The sequence below is a fragment of the Brachycentrus maculatus genome, unplaced genomic scaffold, assembly GCF_059751285.1.
Source record: "Brachycentrus maculatus isolate JH-2025_06_01 unplaced genomic scaffold, ASM5975128v1 h1tg000412l, whole genome shotgun sequence".
Classification (NCBI taxonomy): Eukaryota; Metazoa; Arthropoda; class Insecta; order Trichoptera; family Brachycentridae; genus Brachycentrus; species Brachycentrus maculatus.
In genome coordinates, this window is record NW_028281161.1 from 289,503 (window position 1) to 308,400 (window position 18,898).

General features: G+C 31.5%; 1 protein-coding gene across 1 annotated transcript in view; it reads left to right on the forward strand.

Moving 5' to 3' along the window:
- Positions 1-6,004: 6,004 nt before the first annotated feature.
- Positions 6,005-18,898, forward strand: part of LOC148302777 (transmembrane protein 198) — a 42,900-nt gene continuing 30,006 nt past the window's right edge. Inside the window, exon 1 of the mRNA XM_088271030.1 lies at positions 6,005-6,215. The gene's annotated coding sequence lies outside the window, so the exon portion shown is untranslated. The remainder of the gene's footprint in view (positions 6,216-18,898) is intronic.

The window sequence follows — 18,898 nt, forward strand, 5'->3', positions numbered from 1 at the left end:
TAGCAATAGCCGTATGCTTAAAAAAAACTAGCCTTTCACCAAACACATCATCCAAATGTCATCGGATGTATTTGTCATTTTTCAAATTGAGTTGGTTGTCAATAAACATTTTAACAAAATGAAAATACTATTTTTTAACTAACTGACCATCACGGCGCTTTCCGCAAGGGTAGGCAGAGAGAATAGAACGCCACAACAATCTGTCTTTGCAAACAATCTTTCATATTCATGCATCTCCTCGTACATACATACCCTCCGATTATTCCTACTCCTGACCTGACCAAGTGTTTGAAATACTTGATCACGCCAAGTTTTCTTTGGCCTTCTTCTGCATCGGTTTCCATCAACATTCGCCTCATAAATTTGTTTAACTGTTGTTTTTTCATTCATTCGTTCCACATGCCCAAACCAACTCAAGACACCATTCTTGATTTTATCCATAATGCTTATCTCAGCCTTGCATTCTTTCCTTATATCACCATTCGAACATCTATCATAAATCCTAAATGAGTAAATAAAGAAATATAAATAGAAGAATGAACAAACATAATAATAACGATAATGACAAAGTTTTTTTTTAAACTTTACACTTACGTACAACCTAACCTTACATATTGACAGCTATTTTAGCCTTAGACCACGGGACTTCTTTCAATGAAATATCGTAAAATGTACGACATTAAGAAAAACTCATTTATAAAAAAGTTTACTAAAAATATTTGTGCGCCTCCGTAGTGTAATGGTCAGCACGCTCGGCTACCGTTCTGGAGGATCCGGGTTCGATTCCCAGGTGGGGTAAAATAATTGAGTGATTTTTTCACTGTAATATTCATTCAATATTACCCTGGACTGGTACCTGAAGCAGAGGGCTGATCACCTTTGCAGCCATGAACCATTGGGGTGCGGATAAGGGTTTTATTATTTATTATTTAGTTGTCGCTACACTGTTTACATGTGTTGCCTCGGTGCTACCTTCAAATTGGATGTCAGTCGTAAATTATACGAGTTTCGCGCAATCTAGGGTTAAACAGACTTATAGAAAAGCAGATACACCATAGACAATAGGCCTTTTTCACGATGTTGGATTATTGGCTAATAAATTAATATGAAAAATCACAAGATCGATAACATTCTTATTAAAATCTGTAGGGAACTAAGGGAGATATTAAAGTTTAAACTTTAGACATTTCAATAAAACGAAAAACGTGTGTTCGCACACGTCATCAAATTTCTGTCATCGAACGTTTTTGACGTCATATGGTTTATTGTCTATGGTCTATAGAGCTGTGATAATAGTAGTATGGATTGTTTGTTTACCACTACACTACCATTTGTGTTATACAAATATGAGGGGAGGGTGGACCATAGATATCAACAAATAGAGCCAATAATTTTGCAATGACACCAACATTAAAATAACTCCATTGTTTCTGTGACGTCATTCATTACCAACTTACGAAAACAACGTTTTTTCAAAGGCGAATTTTTTTCCAAAAGAAAATGATGAATGGAAATATTAATTATATCAGCTGTTATTAACACAAAACGAGTCTTATACAATCCTTTATACCATAGGTTGAGTATGTTAAATTAGATATTACTCCCGTCTGACAAAGATCCAATGTAATAATATTGCTATTTGTAGGTAGGTAGGTATGCGGATTGTCTTTGAAAATTTCGTTTAACCTATCCTAGAGTATGGACGTAAATGAACGTCGGTGCGAATTTTTCTCAAAGGAGTATTGACGTTAATGAACATCGAAGTCCGTCTGTCAGTTGGTATGATGTAACTTGTATAGCAATGACATCTGTGGCTTTTTGAATGTAATTTTGCCATAAAATTTACCTAGAAATGGTGAGCTTTTTTATAAAAAGGTTAACAAAACGAATTGTTATCAGCTGGGATAGTCGCCATATTGAAAACTTGTGATTCGTCGAATTTTATCGCGTGGGGTGCGGAGCAACGGCAGGTTACTTTTTTTTAAATACGTATTTTAATGAAAGTTAATTACTTGGATGGTCGCATAATATAAGGGTGAAGATTAATTTTTTGTGTAAATTTTTGTTAAACTGGTCAAACATTTTTGTAGAAGGCATAACAGCATAATTGTATATGCCAATTTGACCAGTGCATCGATTCCACGCGGAAGTTAATGTTGTAACTACACAGTGTGAATAACTTTAACTTTTCTTCTGTTCAGTAAGGTTATCGCTTTAGGCTACTGTACTGAGTTCTCGGGTTCGATTTCCATGGGGGTCAAAATAAATATTAGTGATTTTTCACTCTAATATTTATTTAATATAACTGTGGACCGGTACCTGAACCGATACCATGTGATGCACTATACATCAATCAGTCTGAAGAAGGGTCATAAGAAGAAGAAGAAGATGCTTTTAATTAAATACAGCCCCACCCCTTTTTTCAGCCGAAAGGCTACTCGAAAAATGAGTCTAATAAAAAATGATAAAAAACAGTAATCTTTTCAACCAGATTTGTTTAAACGTCAACGGGTGTTGATCATTCAAATCTGAAGTTTTGAATGAAAACATTCTTTATAACAGTAACAACACTTTATACATAATTGATTCGGCAGTCAGTTTTGATGACACGTTAGACATGAATCAGTCACGAGCGATCGGATCTTTTACATTGATTGACCGGATCCTAATTTTAAGTGAATCTCATTCACGAACGCTGACTTATTCGCTGGCCTACTGATTCACATATTTATTGATTCACTATTATTATTGGGTTATTGATTAATAAATTATGGTGCGAAAATAATTTTTGAGCAAAAAGACATGACATTAAAAAGACATTTTTATGACATTAGAATTCGTTTTTTTGACTCTTGGCTGTCGTCAATAATTCCGCCTCGCCGCTGCGATTTGGCAGACCAATATTCCTTTGTTCAATTGATCCGGTCTTAGTAAACGAATCACTTAAATGATGCAGATCTTCTCGATATCCGGATCTAATACACATTGTTGTATCACTTACCGAGGGCTGAAATCGTTAAAGGGTCGATAGGCTAAGCCATTTTAGACCAAACGTTCATCCGACTCCGATTATAAATATGGGCGTACATAAAAAAAAAAACTATTTGACAGGTGGTATTTATGAGGTACCTTCTTTATTTATTCTTCGAGGTATTCTTGTATCTTCGATAAATACTGTAAAATACACCACGATTGAGGAGGAGAATACAAAAAGGAGCAGACATAATAAAATTTGTTTGTTTCATGTTAAATCATAATTTACAACATTTTGAGTGTATCCAAATACTTGTTCACGAATCTGGATTATCATTATTTTTTTAATATTATTTTTTGATATCTCAACATGGATGAAAGAGTTTATACTAAAAAAAGATAGGTTCTTTCATCTCACATAGATTTCTTTGGTGAAATTCTAGTAATTCAAGAACTATGTTTCGAATTTGAACAATACGGCTGTTCAAACTCAAAAAACAGTAAGGAAATTTTTTTTGTAGCATTTTTTTTGCATTTTTGGACTAAGTAGATTCTACTTAGTCCAAAAATACAAAAAAAACGTACTACAAAAAAATGTCCCTTACTGTGTTTTAAGTTTGGACAGCCGAATATGTAAAGAAGTTTTTAAGAATTTGAGTAGTGTGGTTGTCAAACATGGGTAGAATTCGTGAATGTTACACGCGTGTAAAGTGATTACTTAAACCAGCCTATGATGGTCGTAAGCCCCGTAAATGTCCAGACTTACATATTTTTCTTCGTATATGTTGAGATATCAAAAAAATTGTATTAAATCATAATACTATCTATTGATTTCTAACTAAATAGGAACTTAGGGTCACGAGCGCTCATAAATAACACCGGTAATTGAATACTTCCGTTCGATCCTTAAAACGCGACGCTATCAAATAGGAACAGCGATAATCGAGTGTACCTATCAACAGTTTGTCTGCCGATGAAAAGTATAGGTACGTTCTGTTCCGGTAAAGTAAATAAGTATCTACAGATATAATAAAGTACATAATACATAGTTTTCTTTTTATTTATTGTTTCGTCATTCATTTTGTGGTAAGACATGATGAAATTGTAAAAGGAAAACACTTGTTTTTTACCACTTGAGTAAAAAAAATAAAAATAAACACTTTGTTCTAATTTTTTTTAATACCTACTAAAGTGGTAAAAAACAAGGGTTTTGTAAAAAACAACATTTTGTGGTAAGACATGATGAAATTGTAAAAGAAAAATCCTTGTTATTTACTACTTGAGTAAAAAAATAAAAATAAACAAATGTATTATATTTTTTTTTAGTACTCAAGTGGTAAAAAACAAGGGTATTTTCTTTTACAATTTCATTGTTTTCTTAATAATACTTTTTTGTTTCTGTTTTTAAGTAAAAGTATTGAGTTCGGTTGGTAATAGAAGCAGAGGAAAACCGAGGCAAACTTGGCATGACAAGTTTTTTAAATACGTAAAGGTTATCATCTCAGGAGTCTGAATAATTGATAGGGTATGTATGAAGAGATGCATGAAAGTGGAAGTAAATTATATACAAAGACAGATTGGTTTGGCGTTCTTTTCTCACTGCTTACCCCTGCGGAGAAGCGGGGTGTGTTCAATAAAAATGATCAGGTAAGAACTCGTAGTTGAATTTAAATTAGAATTGATAAAAAAAGAAACGAAAACATTTTAGACGGAAAACGGTTTTGTTTAATTTCCTCACCTTTCTTCCTGCGCACTCAACTGGGATCTAATTTAAATTCTTAAAGACGAAGCTGAAAATATAGTTGCAAAAAAAGTATAATAAAATGTAAAAAGTATAAGATGTGGACTATCTTTCACCCTACATAAATATGTAGGGTGAAAGATAGTCCACACTTGGCCTATGTATAGTCGCTTACTTTTTCCGTACAAGGAACACCAGACTCGCGTATTCTTGGATAATACTATTCAAAATCGAATCATCAATGTTCGCTGTATAGTTTGTGGTACAGAGGTCTGGCCAAGAATAGTGCAACTAGGCTCAGAAGTTGATCCTGCAAAACGCGAGCGTTCTTCCCTACGATCTCTCACATCTCCTTTCACTTCACCAATGATGCGACAGCTCTACACATCACATGCCGGTTCCCGAGCGATCTATCCAACCAGCCTTTCCACTGCTCGTGTAGTTAGTCGTCCTCTCCCGCAGTTCACTATACCTTGGCCAAGTTATGAAAGACTAAGCTCGATTTAATCCTATGATGCACTATGATAACGCGAAGCAACAGCGTGTACGTAATGATGCGTTCTGTTCAAAAGGTAAGTGGATGAGACACCTTCTCTGGAAGTGGTGACATCATCTGAGGACTGCGCTCATATACAGAGAAACTGTCCTCGGCGTTTACAGTCAGTAAAATTCCGAATAGAAATAAACTCACAAAATAATACTAGACAGCAAATTAAGGGCAAAGCCAGATATACATATAGCCATGGGCTCTATCTCAAAAACAACTGAAAAGCTTCGTAATATCAATGTAAAAATATTTTAGCATTACATTGCCACGCGATATGATTGGAATTGGTTATCTGCTATATATTTTAAAGGTAGATAAGTTTTTAAAAATAGGGCAAAACAATGATGTCTAAATTATAAAATTTGTCATCAATAATAATTTCTAGTTGAATGATACATGATCCCCTTTGTTTAAAAAACAAAGCCAGTAACAACATACTAGTCACCTATCATTGACTTTATCAGTTTTAGAGAATGAACGGTCAAATCAATTAAGCATGTGAAAACAAAATGTGCGTAAAATATGAAGGCAGATTTTTACAATTATGAACCTAATTTCGTTACATCGTAAACCAATGAATAAATGATTCGAGTTCGCTGAACACGAATCCTTTTGAAAGATGCGGTGAATAAGAAAATCACGGAAAATTCACATTTTCTTTGAAGCGCATGCGCAGTTAGATCGAGTGACGCCACTGCCGAAAGTTATTTTCCTACCGGCTTCGCTCGTTACCGACTCATTTCAGTATTCAGTTCTTGTCAATCTTTCAGTCACACGTGCACGTGGTGCTTCTGCCTTGCGCATTTCCCGCCCAGACGATCGTCTGCCCTATTCCTCATTGTAAACACATTATATTCCGATAGACAATTCATCAATCAAAATATCAACCGAGTGCTTCAGAAATAATTCCAGAAACCAACAACAAAGTATCCTGTCATCTGACGTCTAATACGAGTAAGTTCGCTAATGTGTATTGATATGAAAATTAATAAATGTACTTCTATTAACTATGTGTAAAATGACTGATTTGGACGTGCGAGTATGCTCAATTTCTTCAAATATCAATGTTATGTCAAAATTTTCGTCATCGTATACCTTTCATTGTCTGCCATTGTTATCGGTATAAAGCAAATCGATATTTTTGCCAAGCATATTAATCTCGGTACACCGTTATTCCTACGAATTACGCCTAGAATACTAAAGCGAGTGAATGAGCGATAAATTTATTGACGAACACCAATTTATGATTTCTCACAAATATGGCCTGAAATAAACAAAACGGTAAACGTAATTATAAAATAAAAGGTGGCCATGTTTCGATGGTAAATGGTAAAAAATACAAGTTACATGATATTTTACAAATAATTAAAGTATTTAAATTTAAATCTTTGAAAATTGTAAATATTATAAAAATTACTAAATTTAATAACAAAATTAAACTGTTGTTTTTTTGATTTCAAAGAAAATGTAATTAAAAAATAAGTAGGTTTCAAAATGATGAAAATGTTCATGCCAAACGTATTGAAAAATAGCTTGAGAACAAAAAGTACGTACATACACGACAAAACACTTTTTCGGTAATTTTCAAATAAAGTTTATTAATCAAAAAAATAATTTGAAATACGTAAATTAAAAGATCAATTAATATTTATAATCTACCTACTTTCAATATTTTTATAAAAGAAATTGTAACCAGTTCACTAAAACTGATCTAAAATAAAACTATAAAAAAATGCAATTTTCAGATAGAGTCTAGGCATTAATTAAAAATAGTTACTCGTACAAGGGTAATTTCGAAAGCAGTACCCGTGGAGGTTTATAAAAAATAATTCAGGTATATATATATATATATATATATATATATATATATATATATATATATATATATATATATATATATATATATATATATATATATATATATATATATATATATATATATATATATATATATATATATATATATATATATATATATATATATATATATATATATATATATATATATATATATATATATATATATATATATATATATATATATATATACCTACTACTTCTTTACATAGTCACCTAGCACATTTAAGTATTAGTCGTAATGTGACATGTTTATGTATCCCAGCGCCGTATTCCTCTGCCGCCAGTGTATTGAGATACGTGGTCACAGATACTTTTAGCTGTTTATCACTACAATTTCTTGGCAAAAAGTCCTAGAGTTTTATAAGTCTGGACTATAGGGTGGATGGTTGAAAGTTTCCCATTTGAATAAATGCGCAAGTTGTTGTGTTATGCCAGTCGTATGAGGCCTGGCCTTATTGTGGAGGAGGATGACGCCAGTAGATAACATACCTCGCCGTTGATTTAGAATGACCCGTCGAATTTCTTCAATGTCCCATAATATATATTGGCATTGATAGTGTCTCCACGGGTCATGAAGTCATTTGAAAGTGATAAAGAGCTGAGAGTACATGGCTGTAACTATGTATCCCAATACATTGGCGGCGGAGAAATATGTAGTGCAAAAACTCGTCACACGTTACTATATAGAGAAATAGTTTAGTAGTTTAAGGTATGTTTATTTAATCAAATAAAGCCTTCATAGTTGTTTATGTGAATATACTAGATTTTTTTAGTACCCAAACAGGTACTACCTTCCAGATGACCCTCATTTTTTCCTAATATACCTACTTTATAAACTTACTTAATCCATATTAGCTCCCTACGTTGAACATGGAGCTGCTTCCAAGCCCTTCTGTCAACTATCAATTCCTTTACATCCTCCTAAGTTAGGTCTACGTTCCATAGTTCAGACGAGAACTGATGACTGATTTTCAGAAGTGAACGTCCAGGGCGGCGGATACCGGTTGCCTTGTTAAATAGACACGCCTGTGGCAGCTCTCGGGAGGCATACAGAGTACATAATCTAGTCAACTGAATCATTTTGGCGACAGTTGTGACCATGAGTTGATTTGTCGATAGCCTATTTTCTCGCTCCTCACAAAGTCAATCCATTTTTTGCAGACATCTATTCTCTAACCTGAGAATACGACTGCTCTGGGCTTTTCTAAGATGCCAAGTTGTGACATGGCATCTTAGAAGTCTTATAACATAGAATCTTACAAGATTTACTAGATTATAAGAATATGATAATTCAGGTATTGTATAGGCGGTATTCAGTCTTCATCGCGTACAAACTCGATCTCTAGACATCCTTCGATCTATTCAATTCGGAACCCATAAGTCCTAAACCCACTCCAAGTTCTTTTTGAAGACTGCCATTTTCTGTAATGTACACTCGTAAGTACTTGAATCTCTCGACCCTTTTGACGTGCTGGCTACTCAACGCAAAGGGTTGTTGGGCATCTAGGCACGGTCTCTTACACAACACACGAAATTTTAAATCGATTATTTGGAGCTCCATGTGTGTAAAGTACCTATTAACCTTATCGACAGTAAATTGAGAACCCACAACTTATCAATTGATTTCGACAAAATCATCTGCATACTTTTCGCATAAGTCGCAGATTTTTCTGTATGAAATGATGGATTTTCTTTTGTCAAATGATAAAAACTTTCGAAGAAAGAAGTCCATGACGACATGTTGACATATTTTTCCATTCCATGTAAAAAAAATGGAATGGAACATATTGCTCACTCCTTTCGACAACGGCATATATCAAAAAACTTGGTTTTTCAGGAGATCGTTATTATAGTTTAAGAATATAATGAAATGTATTAAAAATAAATATCAAGCCACATATTGAACTTTTAACTGTGCAACAGATCTTTTTGGGTAAAACCTGATGGTTTTTTCTCCATTTGAAAAATATTTAGTATATTTAAAAAAATAATTAAACAATACATTTTCTTCAAAATGCAAAAACAATACTTTCTGCCCTGTAGCGGTAAATATTAAGTTAAAAATGTGCCTCTTTTGCTTGGATATAGTATATTTTCTGGGTATTCCAAAAACAGCACAACTGAAAATTGTCGATTTTTGATATATGACGTTGTTGAAAGGAGTGAGCGATATGTAAATTGTTATTCTTAAGAAACGTTAATATTCGTACTCCACTCTATTTTTTACATGTATTTAAATATATAAATTCGTGATTGATTTAATTATTATTGCCTCATTACAAATATAAACAAAACAAGGTGAAATAGCTAAAAAAACCATCGAAAATGTAACTTCTTTTATGGCTGTGTTAGTTATCATTTCAAAAAAGGCTAGAAAATATTTGCCTTCGGAATATTTGTATGTGTGTTTATCTGCCGATATGATATCTGATAAAAATCACGTAATTGTAGCAATTGTGGTGATAAAAATTAGTTAGGTCACATTTTACATTTTTTATCATCATTCAGTTTTGTCAGAAATTATATTCGTGAAAATACATGACGAAGTCAATGTACAAAGGTATAAAAATACATAGTAGGTATATACGAAAATGCTGGTCGAAGTTAACGTCAATCCTTTTTAATTGATGTAGTTACTAATGTCTAATGCTCGAAATAAATATAAATGTCCACCTTCATGGTGTAATGGTTAGCGTGTTTAGCTACCACACTGGAGGTCCCGGGCTCGATTCTCAGATAAGGGTGATTTTCACTCTCATATTTATTTACTATTGCCCCGGACTGGTACAAGAAGCGCAGGGCTGATCACCTTGCCTTCATGCAATTAACGATCAAGATAACACTCTGTCGCTACGACGCAGTGCCCTAAGCACCATTGGCTAAGGATAAGGGTTAAAATAAATAAATACAAAAAAAGTTGCGAGGAAAAAAAAAAATATTAAATTTCTAAAATTAAAAATTATATAAAAAAAACGAATACACAAAAATTTTCGATGACAATGATATATATATATAAATATATATATATATATATATATATATATATATATATATATATATATATATATATATATATATATATATATATATATATATATATAATATATATATATATATATATATATATATATATATATATATATATATATATATATATATATATATATATACATAAATATATAAATAAATATATATGTATATATACATAAATATATATATATATATATATATATATATATATATATATATATATATATATATATATATATATATATATACATATATATATATATATATATATATATATATATATATATATATATATATATATATATATATATATATATATATATAAATATATATATATATATATATATATATATATATATATATATATATATATATATATATATATATATATATATATATATATATATATATATATATATATATATATATATATATATATATATATATATATATATATATATATATATATATATATATATATATATATATATATATATATATATATTTATATACATATATATAAATATATATATATATATATATATATATATATATATATATATATATTTATATATATATATATATATTTATATATATATATATATATATATATATATATATATATATATATATATATATATACATATATATATATATATAAATATATATATATATATATATATATATATATATATATATATATATATATATACATATATATATATGTAAAGTTAATTTTATCTACGTATGTTTCCTTTCCTCTTGACGAGCAATGAATCAGTCGTTCTTCCATTTATTCCGTATTATATTGATAGAGCTGAATTTACAGACGAATGCGGCCTATATACAAGATTACCAGTATTGACAGAGACTTTCTGTCAACAATGAGAATAAGTGCAAAGCATCTAGATTTATCTGCTATACAAATAGAATACTGGCGCTCACCCCAATACACACTCCAAACTCAGAATTTAACTACAGCGAAACTGTCAATATGTTTTTTTATTGAATCAATCAACAAAGTCTTGAGAAAAGGATGAAATATTTGGAATAAAGAAACGTATTTGTATTAATTAAACTGTCAAAATCTTTTCATTATTTGATTCAGCAGTCACTTTGTGGTAAAATCTATCCATTTTTATTTACGGTACCATACGGTATAATACGGTTTTTGAATGATGCGGAATGCATCGAAACACGTGTCATAATGGATTTGATGAAAAAGTGGCATTTACTAAGTAAAACTTTTATTAAAAATGTCAAAATCTTGTTAATCGTTCGCATTTTTGTTCGCTCTCATTCGTCACACCTCCTCCGTAAAATACACACGTTTAAAAGAATATTCAAATCACATCTATTTCGTAAAAATAACAAATATATATTATAAAAGAATATTTTAGTCACCTCTACTCCGTAAAAAAGATAATTTTAAAGTACAATATTCTTGTCACCTCTACTTCAGAAAAAATAACAAATACATAAAATAATATTGCAGTCACCTCTACTTCGTAAAGAATAACAAACAATTACAAGAATATTCTTGTCATATTTGAAATACTTGAACATTCACCCCATAAACATATCTCAGCCTTTCATTTTTTTCTTTTATTCGTATCACCAAACGAACATTTATCATACATTTTTTTACCGCAATTGACTGTATTCGGTCTATTTTCAGCCTTTTTTGCCAACTCCATGGATCCATCCATTAGAACCAAGACTGCACTGTTTACTGCCAGTAGCACAGTATAAAGTGCACCATTTAATCTGTTCCCAGCATTCATTATCCTTTCTATAGCTTTATAATATTTCCAACCCTATAAAACACACTCACTTAATATCAAAAACCGTGAAATCATCTAACCGTTCCAAAATTTCCCCATTTATTACTATTTTACACCCAGATCTACATTCACCATTTCAAAAACCATGACCATGGATTTGTCATCATTACATACCAGATAACTTTGCTTGCACACATTATACATATTTGAAACCAGTACCTTCAGGTCTTCTCTACTATCGACAAGAAGCACCGCATCGTCATACAAAAAGTAGCAGACAGTACAATACACAATACATACCATAAAATCATAATTTCAGGTATTCTCTTAGATTCCTCTTTTATTTTCCCCATGTAAGTAAATTTAAAAAAAATGGTGCGAGTACGGGCTTGTTTTAAAATAAATTAAAATGCTTATTTTTACGTTCACATATAATCAGATTAAAGGTAAATTTATGCGCATACACCAGCGCCTACAAGTACCATCTTCTCTACCATCTGCAAGAAGCACATTAGGTATACATAAGGCAAAATTAAAAATTAAAGTTGTAGCAAATTTACCAAGTGAACTTACGTGACCCGGCGTCGACGAATAATATATGTAGACCTGTCTCGCATCACGTATCGTCGTAAATCGTGAAAATGGATTGATTTAATACTGATTTTTTTCTTTTGTAATTGTTCGAAGGGGACCATTAGGAGTCTAAATCCAGTGTTTCAGGACCCTAGTAAAGTTTCTGCTAACTTGTAATTTTTTGATGTTTATATATCGTAGTCATACAAGAGAAAGTGACCAAGTGCATTGTTTTACAAAAACGTGATCATTGACTATTTGATATCTTACTAGCTTAATATTGCCCTGAAAAAATCCTAAAGGATTTTAAACTTGGAAGTATAATATATTGACTTGGTAAAAATGACTAACTGCATTGGTGTTTATTGTATTGCCAAGCAAAAGTGACTTAAATGGCCCTCCTAAACATTTTACGTTTTGGTAGTTAGTCACTTTTACCTGTACGACTACGATATATTTCAAATAAAATAAATAATATACGAAATACATAAGTCGCATGTTTTCAAGTTAAGACAAAAAAAATGTGCTGTGAAAAAATTGTGTGAGGTATGAAATATTGATTTTGTCGTCCACTTTCGTATCGTCATTATTGGCAGGTTTTCACTAACTTCATTTTCCTCGTTCAGAAATTTTCCTCGTTCCCAGTCCTGACGTACGCTAACGTAATTTCTAAAGCACGTTCTCCAGAAATCGTATGCCAACATGTCAATTGCACACACACGTATAGGCGTGTTGGTTGTAGCATACAATTTCTATGGAAAAAGAGTAATGTATTTTTTAAAAGATATTTGTAAGAATGAATGTAAAAAATATTTATTGAGGTGTATAAAACATTTAAGTTTATACACAGATTTATTTTCTAGCCATAAATTAATTTCAGAACCATCATATTTATTTTATTTTGTGAGATATGTGTGGTACATATATCGTCATGATTATAAGCAGCATCATTTATTGTACAAAAGAACTTAATGTCTGTAAATTTATTATTAGATTAAAACCAATATTTTTAGCTTTTCCACTTTTTTATTTGACCAGCGACCGGGTTTCGTCGTTACCGACATCACCAGTCTGATGATGTCGGTAACGACGAAACCCGGTCGCTGGTCAAATAAAAAAGTGGAAAAGCTAAAAATATTGGTTTTAATCTAATAATAAATTAAAAATGCAATTCCATCACGAAGTGTCAGTGGATAATATAAATCTATTAATGTCTGTAAGATAATGCTACAAATTAAACACTTGTAATAAACCACTTAATGAGTTTCAAAAACAAACAGATGTTTTCATCTACATGTGAAAATTAAAACTAACGAGAAAAAAATCATTACTTTTACTTTTCACCTGTTCAGATGAAAACATTTGTTAGTTTTCGAAGCTAGTCGTCTTTAATGAAATAAAACTCATTAAGTGGTTTATTACAAGCGTTTAATTATAAAAATATTAACGTGTCATTCCACAAAAGTTAACGCCGAATCAATAAATAATATGATACTATAAGTTCATAGAATAAGTGTATAAAATATTTAAATAAAACTTTCATTGCGATAGAAATATTACTTAAGATAAAATATAATTTATATTTCTTTTTTGTCCGCCTCCGTAGTGTAATGGTCAGCACGCTCGGCTACCGTTCTGGAGGTCCCGGGTTCGATTCCCAAGGGGGGTAAAATAAATATAAGTGATTTTTTCACTGTAATATTTATTCAAAATTACCATGGACTGGTACCTGAAGCGGAGGGCTGATCACCTTTCCTTCATGTATAAACGATCATGATAACACTGCGTTTTTATGATACAGTGCCCTATGCACCATTGGGGTGCGGATAAGGGTTTTATTATTATTATTATTACTATAACATTTTGAACGAAACAATTTTCAGTTAAATTGAAAGGGTGGTGAAATTTCTCATATTTTATTTTTCACACTTTACCTGTGCATTAGTAGTGTTAACATGCACATAATAAGTATGATACATATTTTTTTCTTGTACCGTCTTTACTATCATACATATACTAGAGTATAACACCTTATACTATAGCCGGTATGCCAAATATTCAATTCAAACGATATCAAAAATATCAGTCGAATCTTATTAAACTCAGCAAGGTTTTTCCCAAATTAATGTATAATGTTTCTGTATTTTTTTTTATTTCATCGGAAAAAACTAAGGCATATTTTCAAGAAACCGTAATAAAGTTAATCTCAAAGAGGCTTTGTATTTTCCAAATTTAAAAATGGAAGAATTAACGAAAACGTTAAGTAAATTACTGAGAAAGCTCTTTTATAAGCAGTAATTTAATAATTTCTAATATGCTATTAAAAAATCATTAGGTATTTTAGATGTCATCAAGAACATAGCTTCCAGCATATTTTCCAAAGTTAAAAATGGAAGAATTAACGAAAACGTTAAGTAAATTACTGAGAAAGCTCATTTGTAAGCAGTAATTTAATAATTTCTAATATGCTATTAGAAAATCATTAGGTATTTTAGATGTCATCAAGAACATAGCTTCATTAAGCAAAAACTCACCAAAAATAAAAGTAAAACCAACAAGGAAAAATAGGAAAACAAATAATCAGAAAAAAATCAACCGAAATTGGCGCAGTGCGCATGCCCAAGCTAAGGGACTGATGGAAATTCGCCGAGCTTTCGGAGTCCTCCAACGTACAGCTGTCTACGTCAGCCAGGCCTATTAAATGGAAAGCTTTTTGTTATTGTCGTGGTGAATTAATTGAAAATGAAGTTTCAGAGTCGAAAAAATCTTCTAAAAATCTGGGACGAAAAAAAAATCGCATGTACAAAAATGCCGTACTCTTAAAAGAAGTAAACCTTTATAAAATAAAGAGTAAGAGAGATTCAATGTGATAGACAAAGACCAATATTGCTTAACTTGAATTTAAGAGACAATAACTTCACATACTATACACACTAGAATTTTCCGGATAAAAATATCAACAGAGTTTTACTTATAAATACTACATACTATTACAACCTATCAAAAAAATAAAACCTCTATCTATCGTTTTTAAATGGACCTAATGAAATTAACTGTAAATGCGGGGTTAAGAAGTCAATGCACAAGAGATACGATCGAGTAAAGATACCGTCTTCCCAATCAACAAAATATGTCAAATATGCAGCGTAAATCAAACGATGAATGCGGTAAAATGGTGGATAGAAACGATATATATGATTTCGGAGTAGAAAAAATAAAGGACACATCCGGAAAGACGATTGTTCGAGGAACGATACATAAAGGTTTCACTGTACGTTTAAAAAAATCAAATGTCAATAAATAAAACGGTGAATTTTTTGTACCTTTTCCCTTATAACTTCAAACCATGTCTACCCTATTGGAGCTTAATCATTTGTCAGCTGTTTTGATGTCTACGCAATTCATTATCTCTCTGAACTCTCTGAAACAGACGCGCTGAATGCTATCACTCCAGATATGTTAAATTATTACGAGAATACTCATATACGAAACAAACAAAAGAAATATCTGCTTATCTTTAAATTATTCCTTGTGTTGTTACATTGTGTACGATGAATAATGTAAAATGTTCGTTTCGCCTGTCTTATCGTATTTTGTCTAATAACATTTTAGTATTTTTGCTAGGAAATGCTAGGGGTTACTTTAGTTTATTTTAATTTTATTTTTTATTGATTACTCCTCTAAAGGTGAAAGAAAAACTTTTTCACCACGATGTGATGGACATTAAGAAAGATTGCATTTGGGGTTTAACACGAGAAAGCTCATAGGAGAACTACTAAGAAAAATAGTTTTTTTTTCTTTATTTGTAACAGGAGAAATCAAAATATAATATCCAGAACTCAGACCCAACAATCGTGTTGACCAGTGTTATTAAATCAGTCTTGATAAAGAAGCTTCGAAACCGGTAGATATTACAATTAAGTTATAAAAAAATATTTTAAGAGATTTTGAAACAAAGTTACATTTTAATTATAAAATGGAAGATCACAAAATTAGTGCTTCGAATATAAATTAAGGAAAATTTTATGCAATCATCCCTTTGCATTTGATGAAAATTGTATTATTTCAAGATTAGAAAATGCTTATGTGGAACTCGATTGAAGAAAATCTCTCTTGATTAATCGAAATATTTGTTTTATTAAATTATTTTCATTAATTCATACAGTAAGAAATGATGGGTTTACGATGTACTTACGGTTTACTGAAGGACATTACAAATAATTTACACCGCAAATTTTCTAAATAATGAGAGAGTACTGTCTGATCTGGTTAAAGACTGAATTTGTCAGTGTTCAATTTAACTTGAAATTTTCATCTTAAAATCAAATCGTTGGTTGAGCTTCGCCTGCATTAAAGTTGATTTAAAATTATCACTTATAATATGTAATTGGCGTTTTCACTATTTCTTTCCCCAACAATGCTGTGCGTAATTGTTAGCCAATAAATATTAAAAAATTAAACAAATTTTTAACATACCAACATTAATTTGTATTAATCGAATAAACCCAAAAACAAACTAACTAAGTAACAATCACAGTGGGGAAAGGCAGGAAGAGTAGAACGCCACACATATCAATGCAAACAATCTTCGCCTCATCCACATTCACGCATCTCATACGTGCCCGCCTTTCCCGACGTGCCCGACTCTTAACCTGACCAATTTCAAGTATTCGAAATACTTGATCAAGCCAAGTCTACCTCGTTCTTCCTCTGCTTCTATTACCAACCAGATTTGCCTCATCAATTTGTTTAACTATTCATTCTTCACTCATTCGATTCACATGCACAAACCATCTCAATACACCCTTCTAAATATTATCCATAATACTACATTTTGAGTGTGTCTAAATACTGATTAACTGACAAATCTGGATTATCTCCAATTATAGTCGTATTTTAATTGAAATGATGTCTGGGCATTTACGAGGCTGACGACCGTCATAGGCGTTATAATCCAGGATTCGGACCTCACATACTTATATAGCCCCGTAAATGCCCAGACTTCCATATTCTTCTTCATCTTTGATGAAATGTCAAAAAATAATAACATATAATGCTTATCTCAGCCTTGCATTCTTTCCTTATATCGCTTTTCGAATATCCATTGGACAAAATCAATTAATTTATGGAAACCGAAGTGTCATTTTTGTTGCTGGTTAATGAAATTATCATTGCTTTGAAGCGACAGTAGGTACTGACCATTTGGCTAGAGACTAAAACTAACTAACTAACTAACCATCACGCCGCTTCCCCGCAGGGGTGGGCAGAGAGAATAGAGCGCCACACCACTCTGTCCTTGCAAACATTCTTCGCCTCTTCCACGTTCATGCATCTCCTCATACATACCCGCCGATTGTTACGACTCCTAACCTGACCACTTTCAAGTATTTGGCATACCTGATCGTGCCATGTTTTTCTCGGTCTTCCTCTGCTTCTTTTCCCAATAACATTCGCCTCATAAATTTGTTTTACCGTTCTTTCCTCACTCATTCGTTCTACATGTCCAAACCATCTCAACACACCATTCTTAATTTTATCGATAATGCTTATCTCAGCTTTGCATTCCTTCCTTATTTCACTATTCGCACATCTATCATACATCGTTTTGTCGCACATTCTTCTGAGAGATCGCATTTCAACTGCATTCAGTCTACTTTCATCCTTCTTTTGCCTTTTGGCTATAGACTATAAACCCACATAATATGTACATTTCATACCACATCATGCATTGGCGCCCACGGCAAATTATAAATAAATACAATACCACCAAATTCCAGAGTAGGAAATGTGAGAAGATTGTCATCGCTAGGTATGATGTGACTTAAAAATAAACAAGAACAAATTACCTGAAGTGAAAAATGATTGACAACATTTTGTGTATGTCCAAATACTTGTTCACAAATCTGGATTATCTCCAATTAGAGGAGTTATTTAATTAACTGAAATAAGCAAATAAAAAAAAACAATGGAACAAGTATTTGGACACACTACATTTTTTGCAAATAAATTACAGTTAATTGACCAGTGTCAAATTATAATCTAAAAATAATAAAAATAATTAAATATGATTAAAAAATAATTAAAATGATATATTCTGGTGTTTCTCATGTGTGTGATTATAATCCAGGATTCAGACCTCATATACTAATATAATATAAGAGTTTCAGCTTAATAAAAGCCTTTTCTTCATCTCACCAATAGATGTCTCTAATGAAGTTCTAGTGATTCAAGAACAAGGTTTTTAAATTGGTTCATATATATAGAACTTCCAAAAATTTGAGTAGTGTGGTTGTCAATAATGGGTAGAATTGGTGAATGTTACACGTGTGTAAAGTGATCAATTAAACCAGCCTATGACGGTCATAATCCCCGTAAATGCCCAGACTTCCG